Source organism: Lycorma delicatula, chromosome 7 (genome assembly GCF_047948215.1).
Source record: "Lycorma delicatula isolate Av1 chromosome 7, ASM4794821v1, whole genome shotgun sequence".
Classification (NCBI taxonomy): Eukaryota; Metazoa; Arthropoda; class Insecta; order Hemiptera; family Fulgoridae; genus Lycorma; species Lycorma delicatula.
This window is the reverse complement of record NC_134461.1, coordinates 302,417-320,908: the sequence shown is the minus strand read 5'-3', so window position 1 is coordinate 320,908 and position 18,492 is coordinate 302,417. Positions and strand designations below refer to the sequence as shown.

Sequence of the window (18,492 nt, the reverse complement as noted above, 5' to 3'; positions counted from 1 at the left end):
TTTGGAAAGAACCGTATCCGTAAATACGCTTAGTACCTCAGCAGATGCATGAACAAAATTTATCACTGATGAACCCTGGTTCTCAGGGTAAGTGAATTCACGATTCCTATCTCCCTGAGTCCTCTCATAGAGTAAATACAGATTAAAATATTCAAGTATCTATCTTTATTATTTTTCTCCCTTTTCTATTTAACTCTACATTTTTTTAACACCTCCTCTTATTAAATAGATCCTCCAGAAAATTCAGGGAATATTTTACAAAAAATAGGTGTAAAATATTCCCTTAGACATATAACTCAAAAAACTAACAGAAAGGGCACAAGAGAATTGATTACTTATATATTAATAATATTTGAAAAAGAATTATAACGAAACAGAGTGGGAAAAGGAAAAAGTATGTACGTAAAATTAACGAAAACAAAAATATAATAAAATCAACAAAAAAATAAATTTACAAACAAAAATTCTAAGATTTCAAAGTCAATGCCAACTATAATCTGATCAAGAGACTGAGAAATTAATAATAAGAATTTTAACCTTATCTGTTTTTTTTACATGTTGAACACTTTCTTACTAGACAGTTGTAATTAACTGAACTAGTGTTTGTAATCTATTAACTGTTCAAGGCCATTATATCCGTCGATTTATTTTCTAAGTTTATCTATTAAATCGGTTTTAATATATGGTATCAAATTAGTTTCAAAGCGAAAGGAAAAAATACTTAATGGTTTTTTCTATCGCATAACATAAAATGTACATCAGTACTTCATCTTTTAAATTATGTATAATTCCGCTTCAGACACCGCTTTTTTCCACTTCAATTTTAAATAAAATCACAGAGACAAAAAACTTCATTCAAATTAAATCAGTATTGCCAGTTACCTTTAATAAGAAATTCAAATCTAATATATATACACCAGCCGGCTCCATTTTCAATGATTTTTGTGTACAATTAAGAACATTTCGATGGCACGTTTAAACCATGATGATTTACTTTCCCATGGGTTTGAAGCTATTACATTCCATAGGTTTTCACTCTAGAACAAACAAAAAAATAAGTATATTTACACTCGCTAAATCTCATACACATATTAATACTAATTTAAAATATCTTTCATTTCTATTTAGCATCTGGAACCACCTTAATGTATTACTTCAGAAGATGATATTTATGAATGTAAATAAAATGTCTGGTACAATCTCAGGTCCACCGTTCCTGAAGTGCATGGTTAATTGAAACCCAGCCACCAAAGAACACCGGTATCCACGATCTAGTATTCAAATCCGTATAAAAATAAATGCCTTTACTAGGTTTTGAACCTTAGAACTCGTGATTTTCAAAATCGGTTGATTTGCGATGAAATTAAGATATCCAGAATTATCTTATCGTGCTTACTATGTATTGTCCCATCATACAAATTATTCCGTAACAGTCAACTGTCGTTAAAAATGCAATCGCATATTTTCCTTTGCCAGAAATTTCATTATTCTGAAAGGAATTGATTTTGATATTTAAATATATAAATTAATTCACAAAAATAAATTTTACATAAATTACTTTTCAGAATTAATAAATATTATAAGTGTGAAATTACTATTTTACCGATAAAAGAAAATTTATAAAATGCTAATACCGGAAAATATTCTATATTTTTGGTATAGAATACCCCAACTCCTGCCAATCACCTACATGGGCAGAGCAACGTAAACATTTTAAATGAAAAGGGTTAAAAGTGTGATATATCGCTTTAAAGGGTACAAAAACAAAAATATTGATATAGAAATCTTCCAATAACAAAACCATCCAAATCAAAATGGGGGCCATTTAATGGTTTTTTCAGTTAGTTTCAAGATTTTTTACAGCACCTCTTAAATAACTCCTAAGAAGGAAACACAAAAGAAAGATGAAATTAAAAATACTCGTAAATCAAATTCATCTATTTCTTAGTGTGACAATTACATAGGGCTTACTGTAGAACACTTTTGAAAATACATAATAACTAATATTAAAAATCTGTAATTTTTTTTTTGTTCTGCTCCCCTTGGCCGGCCTCTAATCGCTAAGGCCAGGGACATCAGGTTCTGCTATGTTGTTCCCGGGCCCTGCCCCAGCAGGCAGATCTCGGTCGTTATGTTTTTTCTTTTCTTAAATTAACTCCTCCCACTTCTTGTAATTCAATTCACTTTCTTCGTTCGTATAACTCAACCACGAATCTCTCTATTGTCAGCCATTCCTCTTTACCTCTCTACATATAATTTGTACTACTTTCCAAGGTTATCGCTTTTATTTTATATTTGGCTATTAGATTCTCCTAATGTACATATTCAAAAAAGGTGCGAAAGGGAGTGTCCTCTTGACCGCAGTGCACACAATTTGGGAGCTCCCTTCTTTTAAACCCGTGTAAGTATATTCCTCTCCGTGACCGTAGTACCTTAGGTCCCCGTGTTTCCTCTCCAGCAATCTCATGAATAAGTTTCTTTGTCCATCCCCCAGTTGTAGTGAGGTTCCGCGAGATTAGTGGCATCTGTAATTTTAGTTAGGGTTGTCATAATTAATTTTTTTTTTCTGTTTAGCCTCCAGAACCGACGAAAGGTATTACTTCAGAGGATGATATGTATGAATGTGAATGAAGTGTAGTCTTGTACAGTCTCAGGTTGACCACTCCTGAGAACTGTGGTTAATTGAAACCGAACCACCAAAAAACACCGGTATCCATGATCTAGTATTCAAACCCGCATAAAAGCAAATGTCTTTATTAGGATTTGAACCTTAGAATTCTCAACTTAGAAATCAGCTGATTTCATGGCGAGTTAACCACTAGACCAGCCCGGTGAGCAGGGTTGTCATAACGTGAAATTTTTATATCAAAATTGTATTTTTATTCAATACTCTCTATTGTGTCTCAATTCTACTGTTTCTATTGAGAGAATAAGGGATTGCCCTCCCTTGAATACTTCTACTGTGATGATCTCATATTGAAAAAAGAGATCAATTTTAAGTCGTTATTGTAGTTATTAAGTATATTTAAAACGGTCATATGTTCGTTTTTATAGTCGGATTGTATATAACCAACATATCATTCGCATATCTAATCCGCAACAATATTTGATGCTTGTTCAAAATATTAACATGTTTTCAAAATGTTGTAAGAAAATTTCGTTTGTGAAGAAATATTCTATTGCGGTGGGCGAAACGCGACCAAATAATAACGGTAGAGAATGTACAGGCCTGAGATTAGTAAAGTTCTGAAGAACTAGTAATGGAGAACGATTGTGAAGAACGTCACGGTAATCGCTTCTTTCTGTATACTTTTACCGAGTGAAATTATTTAAAAAAATGCTTTATAGAGAACTACAACGCATGTACATACACAAACTTATATTTTAACTCGCATACTCTCGCGCGTATACACGAACGCAAGCGTAACTTAACCAGAAAAACCTCCCATCTCTCTCGCAAATGAAGAAAAACGACATCCAGATGACAAGGGACTTTAACGCTTCGTCCAACAATTAACGAAAAATGTTTTGAAGGAAAAGGGGAATTCCAAGATGGCGGTGACGCGCGGCTAAGGTATCGGAGGGAAGAGACAAAAATAGTAGGCGGACAGAGGAAAGGTAATAGGTCTAATAGTGGAGAGGCGGGGCCAACGTCAGGTGATCGCCGAATGCTGCAACGGTTTCTCACGTATGAGCCTATTTTCTCCCTTAAAATCAATTTCTACGAATAACGTATTTAACAATTTGCAGATCTTTTCCGTTTTTCTTCTTTTTTTTAAGGACGTCTATTAGATCATATTTGGACGATAATCTTTTTTTTTATTACTGCGGTCGGTTTGTAAATTCCTGGTTTTTAAAGTTTTAAATATTTAGACGTCTTTTGTAAACATTTTCCCCTTAGACGATCGTAAGAACTGAATGTCTTAAATTGTAAAGATCGAGGATATTTTCATCTAATACGTTTTACATGCGATAGCTTAAAACAATTCCAAACGATTAGCCGATTTTAATGTCACGTTAAGAAATATACAGTAGGACCCCGGTAATTCTTTACCTATGCGACTGACGGGGTGATTAATTAAGGAAAATTACGAATTATCGAATAGCGTAACAAAAGTCGAATTACATAAAAATTAACGCTGTATTGCCTAATCGTTATCAATCCCCACCGTTAATAAACGTGTCATAAAAAGACTGCAAACCGATGAGATTTAACTACAGTATTCTACTAAACATTTAGTATTTTATTATACAGCAACATGCAGTATACTTAAGTAAGTAACGCAAACATTAACATAATTTTTAATCAAAATTTAGTATATACTGCACTATAGTTAAAAAAAATCACTACAAATACTCCACTATAATACGTAAGCCAAAGACTAAGACACAGTAACTACAGAAAATTGTAGACCTACGTTTTGTTATTTAAGCACTTGTATCTATAAAACCTAAAAGGTATTGTATTTAAATTTACGTTTACATATTTACCCTTCATTTTACTTTCTAAAAAGATCTTTTATTTTTCTTTGTACTTTAAGGTTCTTTTGTTTTTCTAATGCGAATTGACGAACTTGTCGCATAGTAATTAACTTCACCACCTGTGCTTCTTTTTGATAGAAATACCATTCGATGCATTTTGTCAGCACCTCTACGACTTCTTTGCACCTCAATTTACTCGCTGGATTATCATCAAATTCTTCATCTTCGGCATTTTCTTTAAATTTTCTTTATTTTTAATATCATTAACGATTTCTTCATCGTTAAATATTTCCTAGCCTAAATCTATGTCGTCTAATTTTACCCGTTCTTCTGTCTCCTCATTTGTAACATCATTTAAACCGAGAATCCTGTAATAAGTTTCTTTCGATTTAAAATTTTCGTCTGAATTTTCTTCTTCAAGTTCTGATAAACCGGTCAGGACACAGTTTATTCCAGCTCAAGGAGCTCAAAAAAAATCTCAAACGTTTGTCAATTCTAAACTCTTATAACTTTTTTGCTAGATTTTTTTACACGTTGCTAGACATTTTTCCTAAGTACAGTATACAGTAATAGGTACGTCACTAGTACAAGCGACTGACTCGCACGACGCAAAGTTCACTACTGTAATGAATTTCAGAAACCGAAAGGAATTTATGAGATACAATATTTTTGATACAGTACTACGCCGTTTAAGAAATATGTAAGTACCGATTAGATAATAACGCCCAAATGAAAATTATTATATGAATGAAAGATATGTAAAGTAATTTTATCAGTTCTTTTCTCACGTAATTACTGTAATTAACACGTAACATACAGTAGGCTCATATCAAAACATCGGTTGCAATTAAGGGTGAAATTTTTTTTATGATGTAAGCCTAATCAGATACGTGTTTGTATATCAGTATTGTACTTATTAAAGTGACGAGATATTGAATGAGACGAATTAACGGGTAACGAATTATCGGGGTTCTACTGTATTAACAAATGAAAAGTTTATAAAATTTGGCTGCAAAGACGAATGGCATAGATTACAACCGTATGAATATATTAAATTTTTCCTTATAAATCCGCTAATAGCAAAATAATTCGCTATGATATACTTTTATAAAAGGGGCCATAACGTTTAGAAAAAATCAGAAATAATGTATTCCCGACTTTTTAACCGTGTAAAGTGCTGTCAATTTTTAATAAGTTTATACTTTTGGATTTTACCGAACGAATGCTACGATAGAAAAATCCGGAAAAAATTTAAACGAATAAAATCTACTTTTGTTCTTCCAAAAGCAGATACCGTGCTCATAAAAAGAAATCATAACGATTGTAAACAGATTTAATTTTAATTACACGGCCTATAATCGGTTAAAACAAATTGCTCACTTGTCAACGATAAAAAAAGCGCGTAAAACTATTCTATTTAACTATTACGTCAAAAACTGCATGGATTTAAACTAAAAAATTTTCACAAATTCAGACATTATGCTTTAACTTCAACGATAAGTACAGTTGTATATCGCTGAACGAGATTGATTTGTTTGTTGCCTTTAATCGTACTCCTAGAATATCACCTGTAAAATAACATTTATTCTCAGTTTACGTTCTACTTCATCCTAATTACACCAGAAATCTGAATAATTTAAACGCTAAACGCATCAGAAATGTTTTACTGCTGATTCTCTGACACAGACTGGATAGCTGCAGGCAGCGGACGGTTAAGAATCTAGTTGAAGGTGAACTGGCTAGGGAATACATGTTATATGCTATAAGGATATAAAAATAAAAACCGTTAATGTTTACGAAATTCATTTTGAAAGTAACGGTTTGAAAATCGGAAACAGATATGCTCATTTTGAATAAGACGATGGAATTTTTGTAGCCGATACATGATTTTAAAACGCGCGCGAATCATATGAGTTCCCTCTTAAGAAAGATCCCGGTTAACACATATACAGATGGATCTAATCTCAGGAATAGTCGATCTGAGACTGTACAAGACTATACTTCATTTACATTCATACGTATCATCCTCTGAAGTAATACCTTACGGTGGTTCCGGAGGCTAAACAGAAAAAGAGAGCTGCGCTACTCACATCCATCAATGTCTTTAACGACACTGTCTACAATCAGTTATCCGATAAAAATGAACGAATGAATTACTTATTTTTAATTTAACGATTACAAATAAATACCGGGTGATTCAAAAAGGTCTTCGCAACTCTCAAAGCGTATAAAAATTTATTGAGAAATTTAGAGATTCGGTTGAAGTCTTTTTGATAAAAAAACACATCGAATTTATCACCCGAAATTCTCTTTTGTTCGGTACGGCTTCCATTTGTAATGCGACATACATCTTGCCCGAAGTCGATTTTATTTCAGACTGTAGCCGGCAAATCCGGGCATTACCTCTGCAAACTTAACTCGACAAGATCAGCAAGCAAAGGTAGTATAAAAAACACAATCTTTAATGAAACTCTCCAAGAAAGGATGTAGCGAAGTTAAATCTGGGTCATTCAATTGGAGGATCGATCCATCGACCTGCGAATTAAATATCGATAAAATCTCGGACTTCTAGGCGATAGTAAGGTGGTGTCCCATCTCGCTGATAGTAATGGCGTCTATCATCTGAATGAGGAATTAAGAAATTTTGAAGCGTGTCTAGATAAACGATACCGTTTACGGTCGCCTCCTGGAAGAATAACAGGCAGTTTTGTTTGGAAGGAGAACAACAAAGATTTGTTGCCACGAGTAAATTGTATGCCTACTAGGAGGCTCTCAACCGTATTTTATACGAAAATTATGTTGAACTGCAAATCGTGAAAAAAAGAAAAACATAGCGAGCACGTTCCGCACCAGTAAATGTATTCATTTTTAACTGGTTGGTGACAGCGCTGGTGGCCGAATTCTGTACTAATGGACTACGGGAATCAAAACTTGATGTTCTGTTATTTAATGTGTTCTCAGAAGAATCTGTAAGTTATCTTAATACATTTTTTATGCTTTTAAAACTGTCAAGTCCTAACTAAAATTGTAGTTAAACTACAAACGAGTGAGTAAGGCGGTATCCGTTTTCGTTTTTTATTAGTAGTCATCTAATATCATTAAATATATTTTATATTAAAGCGCAAAATTTAATTTGAATGCTTCCTTATAAGGATATTATACAGTGGGATTTTAATTTTAAAAATTTAATCGGACAAAAGAGGTAGAGATTTTCTTTTTAATTTTTGTTTAAGTATTTCAATAAAATTAATATTTCTACTGTAAATTATGGACATCCCTCGGTAAAAGAAAGCAAACTGGATCGGAATTTTTTTGACGTTAAACGTCTTTAAAATCACACCGAAACATTCGGGTACCAGAACAGAAATTTTTAGCGTAACGAAAAGGTCTGTATCGCCCTTCCTTAATAAATGTCTAACTATTAGTCTCAGAGACGTAAATGCGGTGTCATTTTATAAATTATACGGTCAGCTCCCCGATACGACTGAGTTTACGTCACTGATGAGCGTGTTGGGGAGGAGGAAGCACAACGAAGATGGGCCAAAATTGGCGGTCTCGCTCATTTCCATTTAGCGTAGCTCACGACTTAGACGTGATAGCGCGGTGATCCGCGTGTTTGTGTTTAAAGTTTGTCGAGATAAATCGATTTAAGTAATAATAAGTGTATTTTGGATAATATTTACGTGGAAAAAATTAAAGTAAACGTGTAAAAACGTATAAAAATTCAATTTGTCAGCCTCAGCCCGCGTAAAAGCCAGCCGGAAATATAAATTACGCATGTCGTTGGAAAAAAGAGGTTATAAGCCACGCATAGGTACCTCGATGCCCGGTGCCGAGCGAGTGATACTGTATCGGGAGCGTCGCAAGGTTGGCACGGCGCGCTCACTGAACGACGCCGACGGCGCGAGCACCTCTACCGCTGCTTATTATGACTTCTCTTACTTTTCATACCGCAGAGCGATGTTGAACATAATTGTCGTCGAATATTAGTCGAAATAAATATCATGTATTATTTAGTGTTTGTTTTATGTTAAAATTAGATTTAGTACGCAGTCAATGTCTAGTTTTTATTTTGATCCGATACACTAAAAGCGACTCGCTGACATAAAGACTGACCGATTTATCTGCAACGTTGGCCAAGGAACTAAAATTTTTCATCGGAAACTTAGTTTTGCTAAAAAAAAAAAAAAAAAAAATACGATGGTGGCTCTCCTATTTAACTCTATAGATAAGTCGGTCGGTGGAACTTCTTTCAAGGTCTGTAACGTTTCATTTTAAACGAATGGCCGTGCGCCCGAACACAGCCTCACCCGATTTTTTGGGGTTTAAAAGCTTTTTTGAACATAATGGTACCACCGCGAAAACCAGCTGCGTCGATTGGAAAAATATTTATTTCAATCGGATTAATAGGAAAAACGTTACGTCCAAAAAAAACGTAAAAAAAATACACATCGAATACATAACCTCCTAACCGCCGACCAGGAAACTCTACTTGCTTAATGAGGCGAACAACCTCCGACTTTCTCTTCCGAACCGGGGGAAAGTTACATCGACGTCACCTTGGTGACGGGCGAATAGTTGGACTGTCTGGCCCGAGGCTAGTGTGAGTGATCGTAGATTTAAAACCTATGAGATCGCTTACGGTGGTGGTCCAGAGCTTCAGATTTGGGTGGCTATAACCTAAGGAGCCTGGATCAGCACAGGCTGCGGCGCGAGTGTGCGGCTGCCTTACAGGGGTTAAAATGGCGCATGGAGCACAGAGAGGAGATGGCATTGATGGCTGAACAACTCAGCCGGGCCATCAAGACTGGCTGCGATAGAATCGTACGGCGTCCTCGGCCAATGGACGGACCCTTAGGTAGTGGCCGGACCGCTGATCGGAGAGTGCCTGGAGTCGTCATGACCACTGCTTCCGGAAAGTCGTCTGTTAAGAGCAGGCGGAAACCCGGGAAAAAGTGGTGGTCCTTTGACCTTAGAGTGCTGCGCGCAAGAGCTACGTCCGCTAACGGGGATTATCGTTGATGACGTGGGCGCTGACGGTCTGCGGATCAACCGGCGCACTCGTAATGAGGACGTTCATGTCGTCAAGAAAACCAAACTCAAGTTTTGGCAAAACTCCATGCCGAAGTCATGTTACCGGTACTGTCCAGTGTTCGATGCGGGTTTGGTGGTCGTGATCACAGGCGTTCCTGGACACTCTGTTTCCAGATGCTTTGGAGGGTGAGACACCATTCTCTGACGTACGGGCTGTGGAACCCGTAGATACAGACGAGTGGTTTCTCGAATAGCGCTGAGAAAGGCATCGGGGATTGACCGACTTGACCCGGATATTTTCTATCATCTGCTGCCTGTCATAAGACAGCCGCTTGGCAGACTGTTCTCGGGATGCCTAAACCGGGGTTGCTTTCCACTCCTTGAAAGCTGGCTTTGGTGAGAGTGCTCTTATCAGGAGAGAATCCGAGTGAGGTCAGTAGTTATCGACCCATCGGCCTCATGCCGGTAATGGCAAGATGCTTGGAAGGCTGGTTGTGAAAAGGCTTTTGGAAAAGCGTTGAATGAACTCATTTTTAAATCGAGGCCAGTATGGCTTCATGAAAGGGGTTGGCACCGAGGATTGCATCTAAATGCCTTGCCTTGAGGTGGAAAGCGCCGACTATAAATATGTTTTGACAATTTTTATTGAAATAGAGGCAGCATTTCCTTCCTTGTGTTGGAGTTCTGTTCTCTATGAGTTGGAACGACGCGATTTTCCTGTAGCCCTGCAGGCCGTAGTACGTGACAACTTGTCTGATCGCACGGCTCTGTTTAAGGATGCGCCCCTAGTTGTGGAAAACACCGTAACCAGGAAAGCCCGCAGGGCTCCGTTCTTGGTCCCTTGCTGTGAAACCTGGTATTTGACGGATTTTTTGGACTGACATTCACGGAAAGGGTCACGTTCCAGGCTTACGCCGATGCCTGTCTCCTGTTTGTGGTAACTCACGAGCGCAGGCGGCTTTCTCAACCGCAGGGGGCTGGATGGAAATTCAAAATTTAATGATTTGTGTGCCCAAGACGAAGTTTATGCTTCTCAAGGGTGCAGACAAATTATCGTGCACTGGTAACCCCCGTATTAAGTATAAAGGCTGTGTAATCAGCCGAGTTCGAGTTCATAAGTACCTAGGTGTTTTTTTTGATGTTAAGTTGCTGTTTAACAACCGCATTAGGCAAGTAATTGCGGACGCCGTCTCTGTGATGCAAAAGCTTAGAAGGATTGCTCCAAAGGATTACGGACTGTCGAACTGTCTTTTCTACATGGTGTCTTCGAAAGTATGACATCTTACGCGACGTCCGTTTAGGCGCATAGGTTGGAAAGAAATCGAACACTTTTCCAAATTTAAGGAGTGCCCAGTGCAGAGCCTTAATTATATGCATTGGTGTTTTTAAAACAACCTTCTACGAGGCTACCACCGTATTGGGAAATGCTCTCCCAATCGATTTAGTGGTGAAGTTCGGGCGGCCATGTGAAAATTGCCGCAGGCAGGGAGGCCGAGGAATTTGGGATGCGGTTTTGAGCCGTTCTTTTTCTATTAGAGCCAAAGAGCATATTAACCACATACAGAAAGGCTACTTGGATAAATCGAATTACGCTAAACACATATTACAAAATACACACAACTATAACTCCGATAATTTTAATAAATATTAGATATTTCTAACGACTTCTATAAGTCCAGTATCCTCGAAAAATTCAATATATACTTTTATAATAATAAATTAATCAATGAAGAGACCAGATTCGAGGACGAAATTTTATTTAAACAAATAATTATCAGGATGCCTAACTGTCTCCCTCCAACCACTAATATTCATAACCACTCCGACATTCGTACATAACAGACAGAAATAATGCCATCAGTGACTTGTATTAAGGAATCGTCTTACAAAATTTCATAAAATTCTGTTGATTCTCATCGAAGATATCGAACAAAATAATAGCTGACGAAACAAAAAAAAATATTTGCTAAGTGTGCCTGAATAAAAACTGAAATACCTAACCAAAATGACATATATCATTCAGAACTCCATGGTAATCGCTACAACATAATGCAAAACCCAAACTTGAACCGAACATTATCATATAAATGGCTCACTATAGGACAACTATTTCCAGAGACCCAAGGATTTGCACTAGGCGTACAAGGAAAAGTCACGAAAAAAGAGTGTGTATATGAAGAAATTGACGAAGAAATTAAATACGTAAAAGGGGATGAAAATTTAATAATAATTGGATATTGAAATGCAAGCCTCAGAAAAGGCAAGGAAGGAAATATTGTGGGTGAATACAGGCTGGGTAAATGATATGAAAGAGGGGATTGACTTATTGAGTTTTGCATGATGTATAATTTAGTAATAGCCAACACCCAGTTTAAAAATCATAATAGAAGAGTATACGCATGGAAATAGCCAGGCGAAGTTGCAAGGTATCAGATAGATTATATCATGGTTAAGCAAAGATTTAGATATCAACTCCTCGACTGCAAAGCATATCCAGGAGGACACTGATAGTAACCATAATTTAGTGATAATGAAATTTAGATTGGGGTTTAAAGACCTGAAGAAATGGTGCCAGATGAGTCGGTGGAATTTAGAGAAGAGAAGGTGAAGAAGATTTTTGAAGTGGATCTTGCAAGAGGTGTGAGTAAAAAAGATAAGGTAGAAGAAAATTAGGAGGTTGTTAAAAAGGAAATTCTTAAATCAGCAGAAGCAAACATAGGCAGAAGAAAGAGAACTGGTAAAAAACCTTATGTAAAAAAGGGTATATTGCAGCTGATGGATGAATGTAAAAGTATAAGAATGCTAGTGATGAAGAAGATAAAAGTAACTATCTACAATTAAGAAAAACTATAAACAGAAAGTGCAAATTAGCAGAAGAAGAGTGGAATAAAGAATAATGTTCAGAAGTAGAAAGAGAAATGATCATTTGTAAAATAGACGGAGCATACAGGAAAGTTAAGCAGAATTTTTTGGTACATAAGTTAAAATCTAATTTGTTAAATGAACGTGGTACATCAATTTATAATACAAAAGAAAATGTCAATGGGAGGGTGGAATACATTGAAGATTTATATGGAGGAAATGAATTAGGAACTGGTATTATAGAAGGAGAATAAGAAGAGGTGAAAAAGGAGATACTACACTGAGATCAGAATTTAGTAGGGCATTAAAAGTTTTGAATGACAGAAAGGCTGCTTAGATAGACAGGATACCTGCAGAATTACTGCGCAATGCAGGTGAGGAAGCGATAGATAGATTATGTAAACAGGTCTGTAATATTTATGAAAAAGGGGAAGTTCCATCAGACTTCAAAAAGAGTGTTATTGTCATGATACCAAAGGAAGCAGGAGCAGATAAACATGAAAAATGTCGAACAATTAGTTTAACAACTCACTCATCAAAAATCTTAACTAGAATTCTCTACAGAAGAATTGAGAGGAGAGTTGAAGAAGTGTTAGGAACCAAACACCAGTTTGGTTCCAGGAAAAGTATTGGAACAAGGGAAGTAATTTTAGCGATCAGTTAGTAGTAGAAGTTAGATTAAAGATAAACAAACCAACATACATGATGTTTATAGACTTAGAAAAGGCATTTAATAATGTAGACTGAAAAAAATGTTCAGCATTTTAAAAAATTTAGGGTTCAAGTATTGGGGGATAGAAGAATTGCTAATATTTACAGGAACCAAACTGCAACAATAATAATTGAACAGCATAAGAAAGAAGCAGTAATAAAAAAGGGAGTGCAGATTAGAAATATTAACCCGCCGGGTTGGTCTAGGGGTGAACGCGTCTTCTCAAATCATTTGGAAGTCAAGAGTTCCAGTTTTCAAGTCCTATTAAAGGCAGTTACTTTTATATATATTTGAATACTAGATTGTGGATACCGGTGTTCTTTAGTGGCTGGGTTTCACTTAACCACCCATCTCAGAAACGGTTGAACTGAGACTGTACAAGACTACACTTCATTTACACTCATACATAATATCCTCATTCATCCTCTGAAGTAATACCTGAATGGTAATTCCTGGAGGCTAAACAGAAAAAATAGAAAGACAGATCAGAAGTGTCAATGAAAGGTGAAAAGATAAAGATGCTATGATTTATTAGAAAATGAATTTAATTTCTGATAAGAGGGAAGGTTTCAGGTAGCCAATATTTAACTTGATTGAAAAGTAATTTGTTTCAAATGGCTGTTCTGAATTGCTGGATCGTTTTTTAGGTACAGGAAGAGATAGCAGTAGGATTAGGTGAAAAGTCCAGGCTGTAAATGGGTGGCGGTGGTCAGGAGTTCCCGTTCACATTGATGAATCATTTTGACTGTGGAGGTGTCAAAAATGAGACCAATTCCTGATGACAGATTCTGAATCGCATAGTTTAACATTGTAAGTATTTAATAGTACACATCTGTAGTGATTATTATTGCTGGCTGAATGAAATCCTTTGATAGTACACATTTTTTGTTGCAGAATAAAAGTCATCATAATCTTCTACGCAGATGGAGTTTTATTTAAAATTTCTTGTTAGGTTTGGTGAATTTTTCACTGAACTGTATGGATTGTTGTTTGGGTTTGAGATTGATGTCTGAAATCTGCGTTCCATTACCAGTTATGACATAGGAAAACAATTCACTCTCTTCTCCATCTTATCGGTTCAAAACTACGTGTCAATGCCATCTAATTGATTTTTCTGCGCATCATTTAATATTTTCAGAACTAAATTAACATTTAGTTTATGTTATGCTCGTAGCAGCCTAGTAATACAGTTATAATTTGGTACGTTGATCTATTTTCTGATATGAGATCATCATTGCATAAGATTTCAGTAGACACCAGTCATACAACTTAGAGAGAATAAGTTAAGACACATTATTTTAAAGAATATGAATTTAAGAGGTAATATAAACCAGTTTTGAAACTAGCTGAGAAAAACGTTAAATGTCAGCCATTTTGGTTCCGGTTGTAACCAGAAGTTTCTAAATCAGAATTTTTGTTTCCAGTGCATTTGTAGCACTGGATTGTGCTACAACTTGGATTGTGCTACATCCAAGTGATGTAGCACACTCCTATCCTTTCCATTAAAAATGTTTAATTTGATTGCCAGGAGTTGGGATACTATATATGAAAAACACTATTCTGTGATAGGAGCATTTGATAAATTCCCCTTTTAATGACCAAAAGTAATTTAAGGGTTCCACACTGAAAATTTATTTTTCACATTCTTATTTAGACTTTTCCCTTTAAACTCGAGTGATATGAGCAATGAACAAGGAGAAAGTTTCCACCAAAGTATACTGCAGATGGAACAACTTTATCAAGGCAGATGGGATGAATCTATGATGAGTCCCATCTGCTGGACTATGATGATTCTATCTGTCTCACGGCTGGACGATAAGAAGAGAAGACTTCACTGAACACAAAAGGTAGATAAGAAAAAAGAGATTAAGATAAATGTAAATGTCTGCAAAATAAAGGTAGGAATTTTAATTGTGATTATTATTATTTTTGAATTCTATTAATTAAGAAGTTTCTCAATATTTTAAAGGGTCAAAAATAAAAATCTGAAGATGATGAAGAAAAAATGATTTCCTTGTAAGATTCACCATAATAAAATTCTAGTTCACCTACTTTTATCTCGGTTCCAATATTAATTTTTTTTTTACCTCTATTATTAATAGACTTGAAAAGTTACATCACATCACATACTAGAACAAGAGGACGTAAACAGCATTCTGAAAACTACAAACAAGCTGAAAGGAACTTGACGTACTATACTTAAAGATTTTGCAATGTAAGTTAGAATCAAGTGTGGGAAATTGTAGGCTCTTTGCTAGGAAATAAACAGATCTAATCCAAGTATAAATACAACATTGATCGATTAGTTGTTAAAAGAACTTCATACTTTCTATCGATCAGTTTGGGTTGGAATCCAGTGGAAAAGAAGATATTCAGAGCTTAACACATCTGTTGGGGAGTAATGTAGTAACAGTTATGAGGGTATAGCGGAGCTAGACAGGTAAAGGTAAAATTGAGATAAGTAACAGCACAAGGTTGTCTGTCAGCAAGGGAATTTCTTGTTATAAAATGGATAATGGTACCGGGTAAGAATCGATTAGCGTGTAATATTTGTGGTTTGAATAATACAAGAAACCGACCTAACATTTTTAACTTTTAATAATGAATTTGCTGTTTTCTTGCTTTTTGAAACACATGTAGAAAGTGATTCTAGAGGGAGTCGGTAAGTTTTCTTTCCTGATTATAATGTAGTATGACAACCTGCAATAAGTAATTCACACTGGAGTAATGCAAAGGAAGGATTAATTATTGTACTCAAATACGTTTGGGAAGGTGTGTAAAAATTTTTAATTTAGATGAGAGGGATGTCATAAAAATTAATATCGGGTGTGAATTGTAAGTGTTGTTTCCTGTATACATTAGTGGTGAAAAAAATGGGAGTCTGATTTTTTTAAATTTATGGGATGCGATGAAAAAAGTAGCATATGATGGTAATTACATTCCCCCAACTAGATTTTAACAGAAGGATTGCTGATCATCAGGTAGTACCAGAGGAAAATTTTGTTGATGGTCTGTTAAATAGGAAGAGGTGTTCAAAAGATGTAGGGATAAATAGAAAAGAGAAAAAAATAATGGAGATAGATATTTTAAATCTGTATTTACTCTACGGGACTCAGAGGGAAAAGATTGGTGAATTAATTTATTTTGGGAGCCAGAGTTATGCATGGACGTAGCAAATGCTATCGGGTTTAAATATTAATGAATCTTTTAGCGGTTTATTTAAGACGTTTTACAAAGAAATTTGTTATATAAGGCAATAGAGGGAACATGTTGGAGAAGAAGAATAATGAACACTTTGATGAGTCGGTAAAGATCATAGAGAACTCTAGGACTGCTCGAGGAAAAATCATTCCTAAATTGAAGGAGCTTAAGCCGATCATGACTGCCCTGGCAGAGGTATATGTGCAGTTAGCTTCTAAGCCGGCTGAGATTCGGGAGGTTGTTTCTGTTTCGGTCCTGGCTCAATAGCAGGTTAGTTTCTCAGCGTAAACGATACGCAGATATTCTGAAAGAAAATCGCGAGACAAGTCTGTCTCGAAAACAACAGGAGGTGATCTTCGTAAATTTAAGGGAAGAAGCAACCGATAAATCCAGCAAAGAGATGAAGGAGGAATTTCAGGTGGTCCTTAAAGAAAAGAGGTCGAGCTTGAAGATTCGTAATGTTAAGGAAACAAAAACGAGGTATGATTGCGTGTTGAACTCAACTTATAACCTATCGGGTAGGTACACGTTTTGAATTTCGATTCCTTCATGTCACTCGGTTTTGTTAAAGACTCTACGTAGATGCGTTTAGCTTTTTTAGAGTTCGTTTACTAGTTTCACACCCGTGAGAATATCACATGTGGAATTCGCATCGGCGGCATCCTGACCGAGACAAGAACAAGGCTGAGACATGCCGAGGTTCTGAAGATGACCTCCGGTAAAGGCCGTAGCCGTTAGGTACAGAGGGGGTGTCGCGGCGACCGAAACTGCCACATGGTGGGTGTCTTTCCCTTCGGACAGGTCACTTTTACGCAAAAATTATTTTTAGGATTACATTTTAAGGAGAGAATATCTACGGCCAAAAATGTACTGAATAGTGCACGCTAAAACTTTTTAATTAAAGATAAAATTCTAATGTCGATCAAAATAGCTGTTTTTCAAGCAGCTTGTAAAGAAAGAATCACGTATGGGAGCGAAGTATGAGGTCCTGATATAGCGATGAAGTAGAACCGTTCCGACGTTTCTTTTAACAAAAAAAATATGATAAATGCCTCGGACTATTCCTAACCGCATTTTGTATACCGGGTGAAAGTCTACGCTTTTATATTTTCAGACGTTAATGTTAAATTTCAAATAAATTATACAATTTTTATTCTTATCCGACGATTATTACCGAAAAAATTAGCCAGGCTAGTAATAAAAATTTCTTGCAAAAGTATCGGGTGGATTTGGTGGAAAAATACGTGTGTGATTTGAATTTCTGAAAACTAAGTAACGAAGGTAATCTTCGAAAAAATGAAGGATGAAACGAAAGCTACCTGAATGGAACGTGCCAATAGGTCGCAGTATCGTACTATTTATTACAAGTTAGATATTCTTTCTAAAAATAAAGATTAAGTGTCTAAAAAGTATTCAAGTCATGTTATCAGTGTGACTCAGAGGAGGTAGATAGTACAATTCACTTCATAGGCGGATGTTTGGTTTTAGGATAAATTCGGAGAATGTATCTTGGGAGTAGAGTATTAGAGAAGCTGAACATTTCAGCCCTTTAAACGAGGATAATTGATACGATTAATACAAGATAATAATTGATAATCGATACAAGATTCTTAACGAAGAATTTAATTATTAACTTGTTTGTATTAATTACTAAAGGGGGTATATAACTTTCAAAACTAAGCCGATCTGGTAAACTACCTTAGGGTTACGTCAAATGCGTTGACGTAACCGCTTTGATGCAAATCGGTTGAAAAAAGAATGTCGGAATGCAATGTTCACAACTATCGAAAGTTTTATATTTTAATTTTCAAAATAACAGATTTAAATTAAGTACGCTATCGTTTATAAAAATATCAAATCACCTTTATCTTACAATTCTAAGTCTGGCACCTATATATGAACTCCAGTTTTTTAAAGTACAATATTATTTTTAAAAATATCTCATTTTATCATAATCTAAGCGTAGTAATTGTAGCAGTTATTCGGAAAAGTTCGGGAAATTTCGGAAAACCCCGAAGCACGTGTTTCTTAATTTTTAACGGGATACCTATACACCAAATTGCACTACTATATCTCTATCGGTGCCCGAGATACGAAGGCTCCATATTCCTAACTTTCACCATTTTTAGTTTATTTTAGGATTTATTCGGAAAAGGTTGGGAAATTTCGGAAAACCCCGTATTTTACTAACTCAGAAATCT

General features: G+C 35.8%; 1 long non-coding RNA gene across 5 annotated transcripts in view; it reads right to left on the bottom strand.

Moving 5' to 3' along the window:
* LOC142327376 (uncharacterized) overlaps positions 1-18,492 on the bottom strand; it is a 131,731-nt gene that overhangs the window by 48,210 nt on the left and 65,029 nt on the right. For all 5 annotated transcript variants that reach the window (XR_012756973.1, XR_012756974.1, XR_012756975.1 and 2 more), the window contains one exon: positions 883-1,037. This is a non-coding gene — a long non-coding RNA (uncharacterized LOC142327376). The remainder of the gene's footprint in view (positions 1-882; positions 1,038-18,492) is intronic.